The sequence below is a fragment of the Bos grunniens genome, chromosome X (assembly GCF_055505025.1).
Source record: "Bos grunniens cultivar Pamir isolate PY7600 chromosome X, Bosgru_T2T1.0, whole genome shotgun sequence".
Taxonomy (NCBI): domain Eukaryota; kingdom Metazoa; phylum Chordata; class Mammalia; order Artiodactyla; family Bovidae; genus Bos; species Bos grunniens.
This window is the reverse complement of record NC_141194.1, coordinates 108,229,303-108,243,670: the sequence shown is the minus strand read 5'-3', so window position 1 is coordinate 108,243,670 and position 14,368 is coordinate 108,229,303. Positions and strand designations below refer to the sequence as shown.

Sequence of the window (14,368 nt, the reverse complement as noted above, 5' to 3'; positions counted from 1 at the left end):
AAGGAGAAAAGGAAAGATATAAGCATCTGAATGCAGAGTTCCAAAGAATAGCAAGAAGAGATAAGAAAGCCTTCTTCAGCAATCAATGCAAAGAAATAGAGGAAAACAACGGAATGGGAAAGACTAGAGATCTCTTCAAGAAAATCAGAGGTACCAAAGGAACATTTCATGCAAAGATGGGCTCGATAAAGGACAGAAATGGTATGGACCTAACAGAAGCAGAAGATATTAAGAAGAGATGGTAGGAATACACAGAAGAACTGTACAAAAAAGATCTTCACGACCCAGATAATCGTGATGGTGTAATCACTGACCTAGAGCCAGACATCCTGGAATGTGAAGTCAAGTAGGCTTTAGAAAGCATCACTATGAACAAAGCTAGTGGAAGTGATGGAATTCCAGTTGAGCTATTCCAAATCCTGAAAGATGATGCTGTGAAAGTGTTGCACTCAATATGCCAGCAAATTTGGAAAATTCAGCAGTGGCCACAGGACTGGAAAAGGTCAGTTTTCATTCCTATCCCAAAGAAAGGCAACGCCAAAGAATGCTAAAACTACCACAAAACTGCACTCATCTCACACGCTAGTAAAGTAATACTCAAAGTTCTCCAAGCCAGGCTTCAGCAATATGTGAGCCGTGAACTTCCAGATGTTCAAGCTGGCTTTAGAAAAGGCAGAGGAACCAGAGATCAAATTGCCAACATCCGCTGGATCATGGAAAAAGCAAGAGAGTTCCAGAAAAACATCTATTTCTGCTTTATGGACTATGCCAAAGCCTTTAACTGTGTGGATCACAATAAACTGTGGAAAATTCTGAAAGAGATGGGAATACCAGACCACCTGATCTGCCTCTTGAGAAATTTGTATGCAGGTCGGGAAGGAACAGTTAGAACTGGACATGGAAAAACAGTCTGGTTCCAAATAGGAAAAGGAGTATGTCAAGGCTGTGTATTGTCACCCTGTTTATTTAACTTATGTGCAGAGTACATCATGAGAAACGCTGGACTGGAAGAAACACAAGTTGGAATCAAGATTGCCAGGAGAAATCTCAATAACCTCAGATATGCAGATGACACCACCCTTATGGCAGAAAGTGAAGAGGAACTAAAAAGCCTCTTGGTGAAGGTGAAAGTGGAGAGTGAAAAAGTTGGCTTAAAACTCAACGTTCAGAAAACGAAGATCATGGCATCCTATCCCATCACTTCATGGGAAACAGATGGGGAAACAGTAGAAATAGTGTCAGACTTTATTTTTCTGGGCTCCAAAATCACTGCAGATGGTGACTGCAGCCATGAAATTAAAAGACGCTTACTCCTTGGAAGGAAAGTTATGACCAACCTAGATAGCATATTCAAAATCAGAGACATTACTTTGCCAACAAAGGTTTGTCTAGTCAAGGCTATGGTTTTTCCTGTGGTCATGTATGGATGTGAGAGTTGGACTGTGAAGAAGGCTGAACGCCGAAGAATTGAAACTTTTGAACTGTGGTGTTGGAGAAGACTCTTGAGAGTCCCTTGGACTGCAAGGAGATCCAACCAGTCCATTCTGAAGGAGATCAGCCCTGGGATTTCTTTGGAAGGAATGATGCTAAAGCTGAAACTCCATTACTTTGGCCACCTCATGTGAAGAATTGACTCATTGGAAAAGACTCTGATGCTGGGAGGGATTGAGGGCAAGAGGAGAAGGGGAGGACAGAGGATGAGATGGCTGGATGGCATCACTGACTCGATGGATGTGAGTCTCAGTGAACTCCGGGAGTTGATTATGGACAGGGAGGCCTGGCGTGCTGGGATTCATGAGGTCACAAAGAGTCGGACACGACTGAGTGACTGATCTGATCTGATCTGATCTGATTCTGATGGGTTTGAGCCTCCCTGGTGGCTCAGGTATGATCCCTATATGAGGAAAACCCCCTGGGGAAGAGAATGGCTCCCCAATTCCAGTATTCTTGCCTATAGAATTCCTCGGAAAGAGGAGCCTGGTGTGCTGCAGTCCATGGGGTGGCAGAGAGTCAGACACAACCAACAAATGACACACACGCACACCAGCATTCCAAAAAAAAAAAAAAAAAGCATTAATGATTTTGAACTGTAGTGTTGCAGAAGACTCTTGAGAGTCCCTTGGACTGCAAGGAGATCAATCCAGTCAATCCTAAAGGAAATCAGTCCTGAAAATTCATTGGAATGACTGAAGCTGAAACTCCAATACTTTGGCCACCTGATGGGAAGAACTGACTCATTAGAAAAGATTCTGATGCTGGGAACGATTGAAGACAGGATGGGAAGGGGATGACAGAGAATGAGGTTGTTGGATGGCATCACTGATTCAATGGATATGAGTTTGAGTAAGCTGCAGGAGTTGATAATGGACAAGTAGGCCTGGATGCTGCAATCCATGGGGTTGCAAAGAGACAGACATGACTGAGTGACTAAACAACAACAATGCCTCGTCAGATGTATGATATGTAACCCTATCTCCATTTCTTTAGGTTGCATTTTCACTTTGTTTTTTTAATTGAAATTTAATTGGCTTACAGAATTAGTAACAGTATACAGCATAGTGATTCACTATTTTATAGATTATACTCCATTTAATGTTATTATGAAAAAAATGGCTGTATTTCCCTGTGTTTTGCAATATGTTCTTCTTGCTGATCTATTTTACACATAGTAGTTTGTATGTGTTAATCCCATACTGCTATCTTGCCCCTCCCCACTGATAAACACTAATTTGTCCTCTATATCTGTAGGTCTGCTTTTTGTTCTTGTTCTTACATTCACACAGTTCAGTATTCAGTTCAGTCGCACAGTCATGTCCGACTGTATGCCACCCCAAGGAATGCAGTACGCCAGGCTTCCCTGTCCATCATCAACTCCAGGAGCTTACTCAAACTCATGTCCATTAAGTCAGTGATGCCATCCAACCATCTTCTTCTCTGTCATCCCCTTATCCTCCCACCTTCAATCATTCCCAGCATGAGGGTCTTTTCAAATGAGACAGTTTTTCGCATCAGGTGGCCAAAGTTTTGGAGTTCCAGCTTCAGCATCAGTCCTTCCAATGAATATTCAGGACTGATTTCCTTTAGGATGCACTGGTTGGATCTCCTTGCAGTCCAAGGGACTCTCAAGAGTCTTCTCCAACACTACCGTTCAAAAGCATCAATTCTTCAGCGCTCAGCTTTCTTTACAGTCCAACTCTCACATCTATATGTGACTACTGCGAAAACCATAGCTTTAAATAGATGGATATTTGTTAACTCCTTGCTACAAAAATAAGATTCCTTTCTGGCTGACTAGGAGACACTTTCCCATTTTGTTCATTTTACCTATTGTAATTGTCTTTTCAAATCAACCCCCTCATTCCTTTAGAGCATATTTGTTTTTTATCCAACAAAGCTCACAATAAAAGGCAATTTATAACCTTCAGTCCCTGTCATGGTTAACTTTATTTGTCAACTTGGCTTAGCCATAGTGCCTGGATATGTGGTCAAATGTGTTAAGTTCATGTAACTACCAGCACAGTCAAGATGTGGAGTTATTTTGTCATGGAAAAGGATCTTCTTTGTGCTTCTCTTTTATACTTTCACTATCCACTGCACCCTGAAACTATGAGAGAATTTTAAGTAGAAGAGTAGAAGGACCTGAGAGCTGTCAACTGGAACAAGGATGTAGCTTATACAACTTCAGGTGCCCTAGAAGGCTTTGACAAAGTAAGTGGCATGTGAATGATTATTGTTTATTTGTTTCATTTTTAAGGTCATTATTTTTAGAGCAGTTTGATTCACAGCAAGATTGTGAGGAAGGTGTGGATATCTCCCATATATTCCCTGTGTCCACACATGTATAGCCTTCTCCATTCTCAACATTTTATCCAAGATGGCAGAGTAGAAGGACATGTGCTCAACTTCTCCTGAAAGAACTCCAAAATTACAACTTGCTGCTGAACGACCATCAAGAGAAGAATGTTGGATCCCACCAAAAAAAGATACCTCATGTCCAAAGGCAAAGAAGCCCCAGAAAGATTGTAGGACGGGCAAAATTGCACTTAGAATCAAACCCCATATCCATCAGAGACTCTCTGAGGGCTCAAACAAACCTTGTGTGCACCAGGACCCAGAGCATCCACAGAGACTAAGACAGAACTGTGTTTGAATGTCTCCTGCAGAGGTACGGATCAGTAGTGGACTTCTGCAGGGGCTGGGGCTCTGGGTGCAGTAGACCTGGGTATGGTATAAGCCCTCTTGGAGGAGGTTGCCATTAACCCCACCATAGAGTTGCCAGAATTTACACAAGACTGGGGAAACAGACTCTTGGAGGGCACAAACAGAAATGTGTGTGTACCAGGACCCAGGAGAAAGGAGCAGTGACCCCAAAAGAGATTGACCCAGACTTGCTTTTGAGTGTCCAGGAGAGTCTCTGGCAGATGCATGGTTCAGCAGTGGCCTGGTGCAGGCTTGGGGGCACTGAGTGTAGCAGTGCCTGCATGGGACCTTTTGAAAGAGGTCCCATTATCTTCATTACCTCTACCGCATTTGACCTCAGGTCAAATAACAGGAGAAGGAAATGGCAACCCACTCCAGTGTTCTTGCCTGGAGAATCCCAGGGACAGGGGAGCCTGGTGGGCTGCCGTCTATGGGGTCGCACAGAGTCAGACAGAACTGAAGCAACTTAGCAGTAGCAGCAAATAACAGGGAGGAAACATGCCCCGCCCTTGAACAGAAAATTGGATTAAAGATTTACTGAGCATGGCCCCCACCCATCAGAACAAGACCCAGATTCCCCCTCAGTCAGTCTCTTTCATGAGGCAGCTTCCATAAGCCTCTTGTCCTCCATCAGAGGGCAGACAGACTGAAAACTTCCAACACCAGTCACATCCACAACTGGGTGTTGTTTTTGCATTGGCTCCATCTCTTCATTCTTTCTGGAGTTAGCTCTCCACTGATATCCGGTAGTACCTGCTGACCTGGGGAGTTTATGTTTCAGTGTCCTATTGTTTTGCCTTTTCATACTGTTCATGGGTTTCTCAAGGCAATAATACTGAAGTGGTTTGCCATTCCTTTCTCCAGTGGACCATGTTGGGTCAGAGCTCTCCTACTTGACCTACCGTGTTGGGTCGCCCTACACTGCATGGCTCATAGTTTCATTGAGTTAGACAAGGGTGTGGTCCATGTGATCAGATTGGTTACTTTTGTGTGATTGTGAGTTTCATTCTCTCTGCCCTCCGATGGAGAAGGATAAGAGGCTTATGGAAGCTTCCTGATGGGAGAGACTGACTGAGGGGGAACCTGGATCTTTTTCTGATGGGTGGGGCCATGCTCAGTAAATCTTTAATCCAATTTTCTGCTGAAGGGTGGGGCTGTGTTCCCTCCCTGTTATTTGACCTGAGGCCAAACTATCCTATAAGTAATGAAGATAATGGGACCTCCTTCAAAAGGTCCCTTGCTTGCACTGCTGCAATCAGTGCCCCCAACACTGCAGCAGGCCACCACTGACCCATGCCTCCGCTGGAAACTCCTGGAGGCTCATGGGCAAGTCTGGGTCATTTACATTCTGTAGTTTGTTGTATTTTTAGATTCCACATATAAATATTACACAGTATATGTCTTTCTTTTTCTCTAATTTGACTTATTTCACTAATGAAAATTTCTGACAAGCCCATCCATATTGTTGCATGTAGCAAATTTTCATTCTTTTTTGTGGCTTAGTAATATCCCATTGTGTGTGTGTGTGTGTGTGTCTGTCTGTCTGTCTGTCTGAGACCTGGCATGCTGCAGGCCATGGGGCGGGTATAATAGGAACACCACTGAGGAACTGAACTGAGTAGTTCTTTATCTCTCTTTCAATTCTGAATTGAAAATCTTACTGGGGAGATAAACCAGGTTGTAAGTATTTCTCTTTCCACAATTTAAATATCAATATATCATGCCACTCCATTCTGGCCTGCAAAGTTTTTATACAAAATTCAGCAAATGACCTTACAGGAGTTCCCTTTTATATGATTCTGTGTTGTCTCTTGATGCCTTTCGAATACTCTCTTTATATCTTACTTCTGCCATTTTAATTATACTATATGTTAGTGTGGGTTTGTTTTGGTTCACCTTGTTGTTGCATATTCTGTGTACTTTCTGGCCTTGGTTGTTCCCTTCTTCTGGTTTGGAAAGTTTTCAGTCATAATTTCATCAAATACATTTTACCATCTCTCTCTTTTGTCCTTCTGAGATGCCTAAAATATGAATGCTGATATGCTTAAGGTTATCCATAGGTCTGTTAAAATGTTCTCTTTTTTTGTTGGATTTTCTTTTAGCTACTCTGGTGATTTCCATTATTATTCATTCTTATGTATTATTTGGTGTTCTATTTACTTTTTGTGTTTCTCATCAGTTACTGTATTCTTCAGCTCTGGGTTTTTTTTTTTCTTTCTTTCTTTTTTCTATTTTCAAGTTCCTTGTTAGAATTTTCATGGTGTTTTTTTCTTGTCTTTTTTTTCCAGTTCAGTTAGCATTATTATTACTAATTCTTCTGAATCTTTACCTAGTACTTTATATACCTCTGTTTTTTGGTTGTTTTGTCAGAGGTTGTCTCGCAGTCTTTCAATGGAGACCAGTCCTACTGTCTTCCCATTTTTCTCAGTTCAGTTCAGCTGCTCAGCCATGTCCAATGCTATGCAACCCCATGACCGCAGCATGCCATGCCTCACTGTCCATCACCAACTCCCAGAGTTTACTCAGACTCGTGTCCATTGAGTCTGTGATGACACCCAACCATCTTATTCTGTCGTACTAGTCTCCTCCTGCCTCCAATCTTTCCCAGCATCAGGGTGTTTTCAAATGAGTCAGTTCTTCACATCAGGTGGCCAAAGTGTTAGAGTTTCAACTTCAGCATCAGTCCTGCCCATTTTTTTTTTTCCTGCCTCTCTGAATTTAAGTGCATCAATTATCTATTATGGTCTTGATGGGATGTTCTTGTGGGGAAGCATGACTGTACAGTCTGTGTGGTACCCAGAGTGGGGCTGGATTTGATGCATCACAAGTCAAATCTTTCCTCAGGGTGTGCCATCAGCTATTGCCTTGGGAGGAGATCTGTGGTGCCAGGGATAAAGCCACATATGAGGCACAGACTTCCTCTATTCTCACCGGCCTTTTCAGCCATATTGGGGGGCAGGGTGGGGTCCCAAGTTTCTGGAGCAGAGGTCCTGACTGTCAGGCCAGACCTGCCTGTGTTCCCTCTAAGTGTGTGCCCTCCCTTCTCCCAGCTCAGCAACCCTTGCCACAGAGGGACAAGAGGAGCCTGTGCATGTTGGGAAAAGGAGGCAATCTACAGGCTGGCTGCTGACAGAGGTCCACACTACCTGCAATGTACCACCTGTGCCAGCACCAGCAGTAGCTTCTCCCACCTTGCTTAAACGTAGCTTCTTGTCTGAGACCCCTTTGTCCCTCACAACTGATCAGTTCCCACTGCCTCTGTTGCCCTTCCCTGTTGAAGAAGGTTTCTATTGGGCAGGTGAGGCCCTCATGGGCTCTGGGCACGTGCTGGGTCATCTGCTGTGGCAGTCTGGCCTCCATCAGAGATCAGGTCATCTCCCGATGGGCTGCCTGTGTAAGTGCCCTCCATGAGCATGACCCCAGCTGTCCCACCCAGATGCCGCCCTGGGCCAGATGCACCTCTGCTTCCCACATCCCAGCTCTCTGCCTCGTCATGGCAGCCCCTGCTCCAGTGCAGAGCAGCCACACGAAGTAAGCAGGGCATGTGTAGGGGTGGGTAGTTGTGGAGAAAACAGGAAGCCACAAGTGTGGTCTCAATCAGTCCTCTTCACCCTGACTTGGGAGCAAGCCCTGAGCACATGCTCCTGGAGAGGGAAGTCCAAGCTTTCCCACAGTCCTCCTGTTAGTCCACATGGCTTTGTAACGAGCTAAGGGCACTTGTCTTCCCTGTGTCAGACCGCAGGATTGGCGTTTCCAATATATGGCTCAAACCACTCACACCGACGGCAGATGGGTGTAATCTCCCTTACATTCTGAGTCCTCTCCACGGGCACAGGTCAGGACCTGAATGCTCCTTTTCCCTTCTTACCCTATTCCCTGTGGATCTTTATTAGAGCCTAGGTTTAGGAATCGTTCTGCATTTTCCAATTAGTTTTTTGAGTTAATTGTGCCACATATTGATGTATTCTTTTTTTTTTTTTTTGAGTATAGTTGATTTCCCATGTTGTGTTAGTTTCAGGTGTACAGCAAAGTGATTCAGCTTTACATATACATATATTTGGGCTTACCACTTGGTTCAGCTGGTAAAGAATCTGCCTGCAATGCAGGAGATGGAGGTTCAATCCCTGGATCAGGAAGATCCCCTCAGGTGGCCATGACAACCGTCTCCAGTATTCCTGCCAGGAGAATCCCATGGAGAGTGGAGCTTAGCAGGCTGCAGTCCATAGTGTCGCAAAGAATCAAACATGAGTGACATGACTGAGCACGGGCACGCACGCATACATATACCTATTCCTTTACAAATTCTTTACCCATTTATGTCATTATAGAATGTTGAGCAAAGTTCCCTGCGGTTTTGAAGTAGGTCCTTGTTGGTTATCTATTTTAAATATGGTGGTGTGTATGTTAATCCTCAACTCTTGATTTATCCCTCCTCCCTCCCAACTTCCCATTTGGTAACCGTCAGTTTGGCTTCTATGTAGATGTGTTTTTGATGTGTTCTTTGGGAGAGGCAGCTTTTTCCAGGAGTCATGTATGGATGTGAGAGTTGGACTATAAAGAAAGCTGAGCACCAATGAATTGATGCTTTTGAACTGTGGTGTTGGAGAAGACTCTTAAGAATCCCTTGGACAGCAAAGGGATCCAACCAGTCCATCCTAAAAGAAATCAGTCCTGAATATTCATTGGAAGGACTGATGCTGAAGCTGAAACTCTGATACTTTGCCCACCTAATGGGAAGAACTAACTTATTTGAAATGACCCTGATGCTGGGAAAGATTGAAGGCAGGAGGAAAAGGAGACGACAGAGAATGAGACAGTTGGATGGCATCACAGACTCAAGGGACATTACTTTGAGTAAACTCCAGGAGTTGTTGATGGACAGGGAAGCCTGGCATGCTGCAGTCCATGGGGTCGCAGTCAGGCACGACTGACTGATGGAATTAAACTGAGTCTTACTTTTTCTATTTTTCCTTTTGTTGCCTGTGTTTTGGTGTCACATACAGTAAATCATATCTAAAATGGATGCTATATAACTTCTCCAGTATGTTTTCTTCTAGTACATTTATAGTTTCAGATCTTACATTTAAATCTTTAATCAACTTTGAGTTTAGTTTTGTGTATGGTATAAAGTAAGGGTCCAATTTCATTCTTTTGCATTCAGATGTCTAGTTTGCCCACTGTGATTAATTGAAGAAACGGCAAGGTGACATTTAATCATGATCATCTCAAGGCAGAAATGTGTGACAAGCCTGTAGGAAAGGTAATGGGGTGAGGGACCTGCCAGGACCATGTAGAGTTTGGGGACTCCCATTTGATTCCTGCTGATATGTGGATGTGGTCCTGTGTAGATGTGTTCTCACTCTTAGAATATAAACCTCTGCCAAACAAGAGAAGCCTCTGGGCCAGCAGTATTGTGCTCTTATCATGAGTCCATGGGCACTCTTTTGGCTTTTGCCTTCAGTGTCATTCAAATGGGTGGCCTTAATACAAGGACACAGAGAAGGCAATGGCACTCCACTCCAGTATTCCTGCCTGGAAAATCTAATGGACAGAGGAGCCTGGAAGGCTGCAGTCCATGGGGTTGCTGAGGGTCAGACACGACTGAGTGACTTCACTTTCACTTTCACTAATACAAAGACATGATGTTCCTCTTGACCACTGATAAAAGAAGCTTCTCATTTGAATTCCTTTGACTTCTGATCCACTCTCTAGTTTATGGTTTTTACTACATTTTCTAACAAATTCTTAGACATACTTGGCAGTGAGAGTGGTTCTCTCCCTTACAGTCTTAGATAATTCAACTTCTGATAATACTTTAAATCACCACACTGTTGCTTTCTAATCCGTTTACCTCTCTGGCATATGTTTCTGATAAGATACATACTCAAAAAACTATCATAAAAGCTGCATGTAAAAAACAGTAAGTGATTATAAAACATGAAAAAATAATACTCAAAAGAATGATTGAGGAAATTTCTTTGGGAGGTGACCATTAGGCTGGCCTCAGATGGTTGCTAGTTTCTGAGTCACAGAAGATAGAATGGACACAGGCAAAGAGGAAAGCAGAAGGGAAATCATTGTATTAGTCAATAGAGATTGTTGTGGATACAGCTAGAGAGGTCAGTTGGAATCTATTCATAGGGAACGTGTAAAAGTGGAAGTCTAAAGAGTTTGTACCACTCTTTGTAAGTGCTAATGAGCAAAAACTGCCACCGCAAAACCCAAAACAGCATTTGCAATAGGACTTGACATGTCTGAATCACAATATACCATCCTATTCCAGGAGAGCTACAGGTGACCAATATTGATATTTTGTGTTATCCTACTTGGATATATCCTTTCTCAACTCATGACTTATTATTTATGTTTTTCTCTTTTAACCCTAGGTGTCCTTGGATCCTTTTTAAACTTTATGCATCCTCACCTCTTTCTGGAAAGTGACAGTGTATCAGTGTATTTTAAAATATATACCAGGGCTACTTTGGGGAAACAAGGCCCTCTAACATCAGCTTTGGGTCCACCTCAGGGCTTCCCTGATAGCTCAGTTGGGAAAGAATCCATCTGCAATTCTGGAGATCCTGGTTCAATCCTGTGTCAGGAAGTTCCACTGGAGAAGTGATAGACTTCCCCATTCCAGTATTCTTTGACTTCTCTTGTCGCTCAGCTGGTAAAGAATCCAACTGCAATTTGGGAGACCTGGGTTCAATCTCTGGGTTTGAAGATCCCACGGAGAAGGGAAAGGCTAACAACTCCAGGATTATCACCTGGAGAATTCCGTGGACTACAGTCCATGGGCTTGCCAAGAGTCTGACAGGACTGAGTGACTTTCATTTCCAGTTCTTCAGGCCTAACAATCTGTTACCTTCCCCTATAACAGCAAGCATTTCAGTAAGTCCAACAGCAGGGTGTTAAAGTATGATAGTGTTAAATGGTGATTATATATGCAGATCTGAAATCACAGTACTGACCTATATGTAGATATATGGTCTCTCTGTCCATATCATCCTGGTAGCTGCTTTAGGTAATTAATTTTCTGCAGGCAAGGCATGAAAGTGCTTCCACTTCCTTTGAAAGGACAGCATACCCAAGGTGTCTTTCATTCTTATTGATTTTAAATCACATTCAGTGACTGACTTTGGATCATCAACTGGATCTCCCAGGAGTTAAAGTGCCAGAAAGATTTAATTAGGGAGCTGCAGTACAGACAAAAAATACCATATCACTGACTTAAAATCTGAACCCGACTCTTTTGATGCTGATGGTGAAACTCTGTGTCTTAGTTTTTTCTAAAAATTTTTCTGAAAACACACAGGATTCCTCTGGTCAGAGACTCTGCCTTATATATTTCCACATTTGATTGACTACTCCTGGAACCTTTTTAAACATTTCAAAATGAAAGTTAACACCAAACTAAATATTCCATACTCTTACTTTTAAACCATGATAAACTTGTAGAACATGGACTAACAAAAGACTCATTGTGGAAGAATGTTTTACCACTGTCGTTATTTAGAAATTATAGAGTATGGTGATAAATAAAAGACCAGCTTTTACTCAGTGGTATATTAATACTTGTATCAAAAGTTTCTGTACAAACTTCCGTGGCTGTCCAGTAGTTAGGACTCCTTGTTTTCACTAGAAGGGGAACAGGTTCAATCCTTGGTCAGGGAACTATGATCCCACAACCTGCATAGTGCCTCCCCCAATTAAAAAAAAAAAAAAAATATATATATATATATATATATATCTATATATATATCTGTGTGGTGATCCTGTTTGTCATCTGCACTGCAGTTAGGCCACACCCACTGCCCTGCCTTTGGGAACATACTTCTCCCACCAATTTCTTAGCATAACAGTGCCCTAATTGAATGTTTTGTTCCCCCAAAACATCATTTTAGTCCTTGGGAGTGCTACTTGTGAGTTTTAATTGTATTAGCATTTTGTGCCTCCTGAGCACCTGTAGCTGACAGCATAGGCAAGTGACGAAACAAACCGCATTATGAGGTAGAGGGGCCAGGAGGTGATTTCTGCCCCTCCTGGGGCAGAGTTTCATATTCACAGTCAGAGTTTCACAGTCAGGGGAGCTTCACATTCACCATCCCCATGTGAAACCCTCCTCCCACCTGGGTTCTGGCAATCTAGACCCTATTGTCATTCCACACCCCAAACAAAGGCAGTAACACCACACCACTACTCCTTGCCCCTGAGATCAATTGTTAAGCAGGGTTATCCATCTTCAGTGCAGACTCCTGACTCAGTCCAGACCTCTACTCTCTGGCTAACTGGGGACCTGAGGGTCTGTTCCTCAACCTCTCAGGACCCCATATCCCTCCCTTTTCAGGTGCCCACCTCTTCCCTTCTTTCCCTCCCTTCCATCAGAAAATTCACGCACACACAAATATCATCTTTTCACTCTTTCATCTTTAATTGCAGCCATCAGTTTACTGTTAGTGTGAGAGTCAGTCTTTTCCTGGTTGGACATTTCTGAGAAAGCAGACCTCTGGAGTAACAATTCTACACTGTCTGACCTTTTCTATTCAGTTACTGGCTGCCCAGGTTGTACTTCTCCAGGGTCTCTCATTCTGGGGCGGCTGAACTTATCTTCACTTTTGATTCTGCCTCCTTCTATGACTCTGCCTCATATTTCGGTAACTTTTTTTGCTTTGATTCAGTTTCTTACATGCACAGGAACAGGAAAAACACTTCGGCTTTCTTGTTTTCTTCACCTTCTTCAATTGAGTGCATATGATCAGATTTTCATTTTCAGTGTTCCTTGTAGAGGTCTTCTGAACCTCATGGTCGTCTTTTGTGCCTGTAAAGGCAAGGGAAGGTTACTAACTTTGAGGAAAGAGCATAAAAACTGAGTTGGAAGGGAGATTTCATGAAAAAGGGATGTGGGCTGATGAGGGCTTTTGTGCCAGGAAAGGGTAGTGTAGAGGACTTGGGCAGCAAAGTCAACGAATAACATGGGGAGTGTAGATGGAGTCATCTTACCTTCACACTGCCTCTGTATCTCCGTTGACAAAGGGTCCTCTTTTTCCCTTTCATCCTTGAAGCAAACCACTTTGCAACTCTTCTTGGCTGCTATGGCTTCCTGGTTACCTTAGTCATGATGATACCATGAAGTGGCCTAACCCAAAATCTATGCCTCTGACCTCCCTATATATACCTTCTCAGGACAATGAGGAGCTACACCCTTCAATCTGATTGGTCAGCTAGGCACTCCCCCAGCCAATGATGGCTTGGGGGAATTAGACATCACAATGTACCACTTTGCCCATCAACATGGGATGGTGGATGCTAAGCGAGGCCTATGCTATAACTTTCCCACCCCTGACACCTCTGTGTGTCTGATTCTGGGGAGTGGTGATTCAGGGGCATGGTGCTTCTTCTCATGACCTTCAGACTTTCCTTCAGTTCCCTTTATTCTCTGACTTCTATGTCTGCCTTCAACACTCCTGACTCTTCCATCCCTCTATGAATCTCTGAAAAACACTTTCCATCCCACTTCAGAAATTCAGAGTCCTCTAGTAACTTCAACTCTAGACCACCCTCTTCTTGTTGGGTATTCTTGAGGGACTTAAGGAACTTAAGAGCAAGAGCTCAAAGTGAAAAAGGTAATTAAGAACAGATTGGATGTTTTTCTACTCCAATGAGCTTTAGAGACCCCCAGACTTGGTGAATCCTCAGTCTGTTGCCCCAAGGTCAATACACAGTCTCCATAAGATTATACATCACAACAAAGAAAGTGTTAAATGTCTCCTCCACTAGTATTGTTGGAGACACTTCAACTCTCACATTGAGTAAGGAAACTCAACTTGCCCCATCTACCAGAAATACATTCCTGAATTAAAAAAAAAAAAAAAATAAGGTCCTCAAAGGCAAGAGTCAGGTCATCACCGCACCACTGACTCTTGACTGAATCACTTCCCCAGTGGTCCCTCATTGACTGTTACGAGTAGGCAGGGCCCACTGTGGTGCTGACCAATAGCTGAACAAGGCAAGTACCAGTAGGTAGCTCATTGATAGTTGGTTGCTTGTGGGCGGGGCCCAGTGAGGCACTGACCAATGGCTGAGCAAGACCCATTGCCTAGTAACAGGATGCAGAGTAATAAGGCACAGTGATGGTTACCTGCTAAGGGCTGTGCTCATGCTGCTCTGTTAC

General features: G+C 43.3%; 1 long non-coding RNA gene across 1 annotated transcript; it reads right to left on the bottom strand.

The window, feature by feature from the left end:
* Positions 1–12,604: 12,604 nt before the first annotated feature.
* On the bottom strand, positions 12,605–13,340 carry LOC147341118 (uncharacterized). Its single transcript, XR_015158244.1, has 2 exons — positions 13,198–13,340; positions 12,605–13,015 (listed from the first exon to the last, which is right to left on the bottom strand). It is a non-coding gene; the product is annotated as an uncharacterized LOC147341118 (long non-coding RNA).
* Positions 13,341–14,368: the final 1,028 nt, after the last annotated feature.